Raw genomic sequence first — 9,386 nt, forward strand, 5'->3', positions numbered from 1 at the left:
CTTCATTTTCCCTTGTGCTCGGCGAGTGCCTGTTTTTGGCCCGGAAGACCTAGCCCCGCGCCCACTTTTGGCCCGCCTGTGCTCGGCGCTTGGCCTGTTTTGGCCTGGTTATTCGGCCCAGCCTCCCGAGCCATTCCCCCGCGTCCCACAAGCAGAAACGACAAAGACAGAAGAGAAAAAGAAGCAAAAAAGAAAAGGGCCTGGTACTGGGAAGATGTCAGGCGGCGTCGAGCGGAGCATAGCAGGTCGGTACAGTCCTTTGGAATAGGACAAAGTGGGGCTGGTTCGCCAAAGAATGAAGGGGAGGAAGGTCTGTTTTGGTGGGGGGCTTCCTGAAACCAAAGAGAGGGGGGAGCCTGAGGAGAGAACGGAGAGGGAGAGGAGAGACCCGGGGAAGTCTGGCTGGACGGAAAAAGGGAATATTTTTCTGGTTTTTCGGTGACTGACCGGAGGAGAGAGTAGTGAGATTTGGCTTGAGAAAGAGGAGTTCCTTCGTTCGTCGCTTACCGGCACGGCTGTCTACTTTTGCTGGAAATCAATGCGTCGATCGTCGTTCGTCACCGTAGCCACCTCCATCCGCGGACAGAAGGTTTCAGCGTGGGAAGACCGCCATCCACAGAACTCCAACACAAGGTGGTTCAGCCAATGTAGCATATGAGCAGCTTGAGTTTGGGTCTATTGGAACTGGGACTTTACTCGACGGTCCAGCTCTTAGGAGAGAACCCGAGAATAAGGAGATTTTCGCTTGTTCGCCGGTGGCCCAACCGAGACGCCGTCGTTCCCGTCGAAGGTTCCACTTGCCGGCCTCCATTCATCGTCAAAGAAGCCACCCGAACCAGGTAGGTCCCGGTTTGGTCTTACTCTGTTTTGGCCGCCCCTCCCCTGCCTCTCGGGTGCCGGGCACACCGAGTCCATTCGGTGGTCGCCCGGCACCACAAAATGAGGAAAATGTTCTTTTTATCTCCAATGAATGTTCTTGAACAGTTTTCATCAAGAAAGAACCTTTAGGCGCATCCCACCTGTTCCTTGAAATGCCCCAATGGACCGCTTTAATCTTAGATGCCGAACCTGATCTTGCATTTTTTTGGGTCGTTTTTGTGCAAACCGAGGCCTCTTTGTTACAAAATATGGCTGTATGGATCTTCACACTTCATGTTCAAGCCAAAAATCGCACCAAATCCCGATCTTAAGCCCCTGTTTGAACTCGCCCATCACCTGTTCGACAAAATGTCAAAGTGAAACCCCGTGTCTGTTTTTACAAAAACCGACAGCCTAAAGTTTTGTTACATGCTTGAATGGTTCTAATGTAGTTACTGACTTCGAGCTTTCCTCGTTTTTCATGTGTTTTTATGACATATTCGGTTGTTCCCCGACGTCGGCCATGGACGAGCACATGAGTTGGAGTCGCCGTCCGTTTCCGGTGATGCCTTGGTTTGGAGCCCCACTGTGTCAGTCTTATATGCTTTACTTGGTGCGTGTATGCCTGTCGTTTCAGACTTAGAGTCTGTCGTTGGGGCCGAAAGCTTGGTGGTTTGGTGATGGTGGAGTTGCGATTCTTGCCGGAGCAGATTCGACGTCGGCGCCAGTCGAGGAGGCCAGTTTTGGTTCGGTGTGTTGGGCGCCGGTAAACCACTGAGAAGAAGACGTTCTCAGTGGGAGCTCCGGGGAAGAAGGGGACGTTCTGGGCTGAGAGGCACGAAGAAGGAAGACCAGAAAAGTAAAAAGAAAAAACAGAAGAAAAAGAAAAAAGAAAAGAGAATAAAAAAAAAATCAAAATTTGAAAACTCGGGCGGGTCGGGCAGTCGGGCGGATCGGGTCAGGGGATCCGGTCCGGAATCTTTATTTTATTAATAAAAATATTAAAAATTAAAAAAAATCGAAAATGTTTAAAAATCCAAAAATATTAAAAAGTCTGAAAAACATTAAAAAACATTAAAAAATCAGAAAATTAAAAAAATAAAAAAATTTAAAAAAAATTAGAAAAAATCAGAAAAATTGGGAAATGTTTAGAAATCAGTTTTTTGGCTTAATTTCACCAGGTCTTGGTGTTTATCTCATTCTAGACTTAGTTTAAAACTTGTAAAAAATGAGAAAACCCTTTAAAAAATTTCCCAAAAATTTGAACAAACCATTAGGGCTTTAGTTAGGCTTTTGATTGCCTTTTCCTTTCTAGAGACAATGCTAGGTCGCTGGTTATTTATTTTCTTTATAATTATCCGGTTGCGCACCTTTAATACATTGATTGTTATTTTCCATTTTTAGCATGGCTAGGTGGAATCTTAAGCTTTATAGATAGGCTGCTCGATGCGTTAGTTTGTGAGCGTTCAAGTTTAGGTACCGAAAGGACACTAGCTAGGCTGCTAGTGTAATCAAGTCTCCGATCTTTAGAATCTTTGATTTTCGCACGTATTAAGAAGATACTTCCGCATCTCGATTAGGGTTTCTAGCCAACCCTTGATCATAACTAGTGGCGACTCGAATCGAATGCTTAGTTTAAACAATTCTCGCCGTGCGAGGTATGAGGCTCGGGGTTTCAATGTAGAGTTTATTCCAAGGGGCATAAAAGATCTTGGACATCTGGAGACCTTGGATCTCAAAGATACCCAGTGCATGAACTATCGAATGATATTTTGGTGCTAACAACACTTTGGTATATGTTAGTATACAAGTTCGATAGAAGTCAGGCTGTAGGTAATAACCCAAAGCTTAGTGTCAAGGTCTCATCAATATTAGGAGTATTGACATCATTGTAAAAGCTATGCAAAGTTGGGGAAAGCAGTGGATAAGAGAAATGCTAGAAGAACTTGGGAAATTAGCAAATTTACGTGGGCTAGGTATCTCAATGCTGAGAAGTGAAGATGTGGGGCTTCTTGGCTCTTCCACTAAGAAGTTGACAAAACTAGAAACATTACATTTAATTATCGCCGAAAAAGAGATATTGGATCTTTCAAATAGAGATAAGAGGAAAACACCCGAATCCTTCAGCGGGTTCACTTGACAGGATGTTTGGAAACTTAGTCTGACTATATACCCTCTCCTACTATTTTGGTTAAATTGGTTCTTAAGATGAGTCAATTGAATGAAGATCAATTCTAACATTTGGGAGAGTTACATGGTCTGAAGCATCTGAAACAGCAACAAGCGTTTAATGAGGTATTTGAGATAACGTTTACGGCAGATGGATTTCAACAACTTTGCTGTTTAGGCCTGTATACATTTGACAATCTTATATCCATCAATGTTGAAGAAGGAGCACTACCAACTCTCGAAGGATCATTCATAGATCGATGTAAGTCATTACAATAGTGACACAAGTCATCACACATACCACCCAATTGAAATGCCTTGAATTTTATGATATTCGTAATGAATTCATAACAGCAAGGGAAATGAAGAAGTTTGCACGTGCATGAAGGTTAAGTGACACCTTCTTGTGCATGTAAACTTCTCCATTCCCCTAGATTGTTGTCATGAATTTATTGAGCATATCATAAAGTTCGAGGTATTTCAACTGTGTGGGATGTGTGATGACTTGTGGCATTATTGTCAATGTCTTGCATCGACTTAGGAATAACCTTTCGAGACTTGATAGTGCTTCTTCTTCAACATTAATGGATGTAAGATTGTCGAACGTATTTAGGCCTAAAGAGGAAAGTTGTTGAAATCCACCTGCCCCAAACGTCATCTCAGATACCTCATTAAACGCTTGTTGCAGTTCCAAATGCTTCAGACCCCGTAACTGTCCTAAACGTTAGAATTGATCTTCATTCAATTGACTTCTCTTGAGGACTAATTTGACCAAAATAGTAAGAGAGAGTATCTAATCGGGCCAAGTTCACAAACATCCTGTCAAGTGAAGTCGCTGAAGGAGTTCAGGTGCTTTCCTCTTATCTTTGTTTAAAAGATTCAATATTTCTTTTTTGGCGGCAATTAAATGTAATGCTTATAGTTTTGTCAACTTCTCAATGGAAGAGCAAAGAAGCCTCACATCTTCACTTCTCAGCATTAAGATATTTAGCCTACGTAAATTTGCCAGTTTCCCGAGTTCTTCTAACAACTGTTCTCTTATCCATTGCTTTCCATCAATATACTTCGTTGGACTGGGTTTAGCTCTATCATGCATAGTTTTTGCAATGATGTCAAAGATTCCTAATACTAATTGGACCTTGACACCAACTTTTGGGTTACTATCTGCAACCAGACTTCTGTCGAACTTGTATACTAACAGATAGCGAAGTGCTGTTAGCTCCAAAATATCATCTAGTAGTTCATGCATGGGTATCTTTTAGATCCAGGGTATCTAGATGTGCAAGATCTTTAATACCTCTAGTAATTAACTCTACATTGGTACCCCTTAAACTGTGGCAGCTAAGATATTTCGACTGGAGAATCTTTTGAGGAAAAGTATCCAAAGAAGATGGAGGATACTTTTTTTCCTCGTTGGTTGTCTTTGAATAAGTAGCACCTTAAGCTTCTCAACAACCTCTAATAGTTTTTCCAAGAATTTTCGATATACCTTTTGAAGACGAGTAGGGAGCGAAGTCGTTTGACCGAAGTGCCATGATCTATATTGTCCATATGGCCGTGAAAGGACAGGTACCATACATTCTTAGGCTATCTTCCTTCCAGGCCGACATCAATCATCGCGAACTCTTCATCTTTTAACTTGGAAATAATGATTTGATGGCAAAGGTTGTGAACGTGGAAGGTTTTGACCTTCCCATAACTTGTTCTCTTTTCTTGAATTACATTATGTTTTACTAGCTTTTGCATAGTTTCCTTTGCTTCTCTTTAGACCGCCTACTCAATAGATTTTTCTACCATCTATAACCGCATCATTGTGGATGATCTAACAAGAAAATGCTCAAGTTAAAAAGACAAGCACGGATATCGAGAAGTTGGTCCATGCGTAGAGTTATCATCCTTCCATTTTGGTCAACTACTTGCCATCTTAATGCCTGAAAGTTGGATAGGATTGCCCTTACGTAAGGATTATATCGCCCCTAATTTTTATGAAATACAAGGTGCTCATTGAATAATAAGAAACTAATCCTCATTTCTATAACTCCAGATATTCAAGGAGCATTTTTATGTTCTCTTCTAAATCAAACGGAGTAATTGAAGCATCATTCGTAATATGGATGTGCTAAATAAAAAACGACAATACAATTAGGGATTCATTGAAATTCTCAAATTTGGAGTATACTTCTTTATTTTTATTTAGGGAGTTCCACGTTATGAACTTTGTACCGCGCACGTAACTTTCTTCCCCAAGCCTGCCACTCAGATCCGTCCATTGAACAGCATCAGGAGCGCCTCTAATACTAAGCTGATTATTATTTCTCAAAAGCTTGCACATCGCCAGAATCGCAAGTGGCAATCCTTTGCATCTACTTAAGATGCGGTCAGAAGCATCTTCTAAAATCAGCTCGATGGATATCCTGGGGTACATATTCAGGCAAAATAGAGAGCGAGAATCATTCTCGGAAAAAAAAACATGCTCGAAGTGGTGGGGAGCATATTGTGCCTTTACACAAGTCAAATTATTGACTCCGGTGGGACTTGAACACATGTGCTTTGCCTGCATCACCCAAGACGAGAGCCCAGCTGAACTTTTTGGCCGTCAAGTTGACGTCCTCCTTCATGACTCCGAAAGCCTTTCCGAGTTCAGTTGGGCGACCTCGGTTCACCTCCCTCATGGTCAAATTCCACATAGTTGCATTTGCTGTCATGAGCGCTGCCGCTGTGCTGCCGGCCAACTCCTAGGATCTTAAACCCTCGATGCATATACAGTATTTGAAGCGACACCTAGACCCGTCAAACGGGTGGGTCGGGTCAGGTTTGGGTCGGGTCGAATATGGGTCAACCCATATTCGACCCATTTAACCCGTTTTGACCCATTTTCATGCAATGCAAATATAGTGACCCATACCCAACCCGACCCATACCCGACCCGTACCCGACCCGACCCATATTACTAGAACACATTAATAATTTAGGAAAACTCATACCCATCCATTTAATTCATTTTAACCTCTTCACATGTATATGTTATTAGAATAAAAACTCCACATCAAATTAAAAAAAACAAATTAAATAATAAAAACTCCATCCTTAAGATGGACAACGGATTGTGAACCAGGAAATGAAGTAGTTGATGTCAATATGGTAAGTCCAAAGAAAAATCTATCAAAAGAGAATGGAAGCACTTTAACATCCATTTGAAGCACTCCTGCAAGAACCAAGGTTTCTTGAATGAAACTTGTGCCTCTTATCATGTGAACATGACCGACAACCAGCTTCCTGCACATGGGAGAACTAGAGAAATAGAAGACTCCCATGAGTTTGTTGTGCGGCACAAACATATAGGCATAGAGAATGAAGAGATTTGGAAGAAGAGCATGCATCGAAGAGTTCGTTCAGCTTCCTTTTGTGACAAAATGCACAAGTAAACTACATCAAAACCCTTCATTACGGCTACAAACTAAGGAATGATCACAATCTCAACAATGATGAGAAAACACCCAAAGCAGAGACAAGCCATTCAAAATTTTCAGTTGTAGATATTAACAGGGTGTTACAAGAGTTCCTCTTGCCAATGAGCCAAAAAATCACTTGCCACCAAGAGATATAGGCGATCTATTAACGTCATAATCGATTATGTGATGATGACACGAGTTCCCCAAACAATGTTACGATATGATAGCCAGGGAGCGCCAAGAGTAAAGTTGGAAACTCGAAAGCCAATTCGAAGGCTGCGAGTCCACAATTAGGAGCATCACAACACCCAAACAAGTTGCACAAATTGACCAAGATCTTCGGGCTCGGATTACCAAAATGGGACTATGGGCTTTTACTATTATGTCTACCCCATTGCGAAAAAAAAAACCTTAATATTCAGCAAATCAACATTAATCAAGTAAATGATAACCATATCGTTTGATGTAATTCCATATCCCCAATCATTTCATTCCATTCCCTCTTGACACATCAACCCCACCACTCCCTCTTTGGAAACACAATTCTGCAAATAACTATGCATTGGACATTTCATTCCATTCCTACCATCGCCACCACCACCAATAACATAGTGGACCTCAAAGAAAAGAGGGACCAAAAACATATTTGAAAAATTATTGAGACAATTCACTTTCTTTGGAAAGCAAAGTTCCAAAGAACGAAAAAACAAGGACCTTGAAGAAACTTCCCCTGCAAATGAATGGAGGTTAGCTTTTCAATTATCTTTTTCCAAGCTCCCGCATCGAAAACGACACAATCCCAGTAAGCAACCTCTCAAATCAGACAGATTGGACAGGCTAAAACAATCGTGGGTAAGCAGTGAGCCATTTTACATGCCACTTAAATTCGTCTTCAACAGAACAGCATCATAATTTTCAAGAAAACAAAAAGAGCAAAAGAACTGCGATTCACCTCAGCGAGCTTGTCGCCTTGAGACTGAAACGATCGGGCCAATTGCTGGTGATCAGGCGACGATGACGGGCCGTCCTCGTCCAAAGCCGGGGCTTTTGACGCGGGTCGTTCTCGACTCCCGAGACGCCGGCGCCTTCCCGTCTTCGCCGGTGGGTCGTCTTGTTCGTCGAAAGGGAGATTTGGGTACTTGGAAATAACGGGAACACCGACAAGCGGCGAAGCGCGAGCGACGAGCGCGAGCGCGGCGGCGACGAGCGGCCAAGGCGACGAGCGACGAGCGGCCAAGGCGACGAACGACGAGCGGCAAAGTGCGGCGAGTGGCGGCGAAGCGCGGCGAGTGGCGGCGAAGCGCGGCAAGCGGCCAAGGCGGCGAGCGACGAGCGGTGAAGGAAGCGTGGCGAGCGGCCAACAAGAAGCGTAGGTTGGGAGAGAAGCGTCGTTCGTGGATGGGCGCCTGAGCACTGAGCAGGTAACTCGGTCGTGGGTTTAGAAAATATGGGTTACAATATGGGTCAGCTGGTGACCCATATTTTAACTCATTCTTTGGGCATTATATATTCTCTAACTCATTTGAGCTCATTTTTCAGAAAAGTGAGTTACCCAAATAGATATGGACTTCTTAAAAATGAGTTATAAAATGGGTACGTGACCCATTTTGCCGGCCCTAGCGACACCTCACACTTTGGTGACGAAGCACTGCAGCCACTAGACTAGTCTTCCCTACTCCTTGCGCCCCGTGCACGAAAATCACTTTCGACATCGAAGGGTTCTCTGTTAGCCATCAAACCAGCCTGTTCAATTGGCCCTTCTATGCCCGCCAATGCATGTCTTATCAAGAAAGGGCCTTGGACGATGACCCATGGCCGGCCGAGCTGGACTGGGCATGGTTGCCGGATAATCCATAAAAAAGTCTCTATGAGCGGTTCTCCCAAAAGGATCGACCCTCTAAGACTAAACTCTTTGATATCTCTTGATTCGACCGAAAAAGTTCCGTTATTGTAGAGGTGGCGCAAAGAGGAAGCAAGACCTTACGCTTGCACTTCGATTCACGTCGCCACAGGTCCTCGACAGCGTCTTCAGAGTCATAGAGAAAGTTCGACATTCTCTTGATGCCCCCTTTTGAGCTGTTTATCGGTGACCTCCTTCGAGTTGGCCTTCTCGAGGAAGTCCCCGTTGTCTTCGATAGTCCTTGAGGTCGTCAAATTCTTTTTTTAGCAGATGAAGCGAGTTCCCATTCTTTTTGCAATTTTTTTCCCATACGGAAGGAATCAGCTTCAAGAGATCACCCCCCACTGAGGAGGTGGGATCCAACTTCCCCTTTTCCGGTTGAACCAAATTAATCATATTTCAATTAATCTTTCGAATACACAGCTCAAAATATGATAGATGGCATCATTCAAATTTGTAAAATACATTGTCATTTCATTCGGGGCATTAAGTTTGTATTTGGAGTTGGTTACGAACTTGGCACTACAGTCATCTTGAAAATTGTTTGTTTTAGTTTTTGATATTATTCTTTTGTCGCGAGGTGCCAAGTAACGCTTACTTTCATACCATTGTTGAAAAAAACTAGTTGTATATCAATAAAAAAATATTTGATTAGTCGTTTCGTTTGCCCTTCTGTCATAAAGTTATGGCTGCCATTAACTCTTCCCCTGGCGTTGAAAATTCAACATTTGTCGATCAATAAAACATTTCCATCTACGTTACCTACAATCAGTTTTTAAATGGCAATTTTGAATTCTTATCCTTAGGGAGAATATTCTATCCTAAGGTTCCATCCATGTTGTACCTAGTTAGAAGATTTAGACGGGGACCAAGACTTAAAAGGATAAGAACAGACCAAGACAAATAACTAGCGACTAGTGGGGCGACTTGCTAATTTTCTATTTTGGGCCAGACCAGATTTATTAGGTGCCCTCGGTCAAGATGGATGTAGAATCAAAGTCCCAGAA

General features: G+C 42.9%; 1 long non-coding RNA gene across 1 annotated transcript; it reads left to right on the top strand.

Moving 5' to 3' along the window:
• Positions 1-8,333: 8,333 nt before the first annotated feature.
• LOC130139831 (uncharacterized) lies at positions 8,334-9,041 on the top strand. The gene is made up of 2 exons (XR_008817891.1): positions 8,334-8,435; positions 8,522-9,041. It is a non-coding gene; the product is annotated as an uncharacterized LOC130139831 (long non-coding RNA).
• Positions 9,042-9,386: the final 345 nt, after the last annotated feature.

The sequence above is a fragment of the Syzygium oleosum genome, unplaced genomic scaffold, assembly GCF_021117445.2.
Source record: "Syzygium oleosum isolate NSW1041296 unplaced genomic scaffold, Sole_v2.1 Sole_v2.14, whole genome shotgun sequence".
Lineage (NCBI taxonomy): Eukaryota > Viridiplantae > Streptophyta > Magnoliopsida > Myrtales > Myrtaceae > Syzygium > Syzygium oleosum.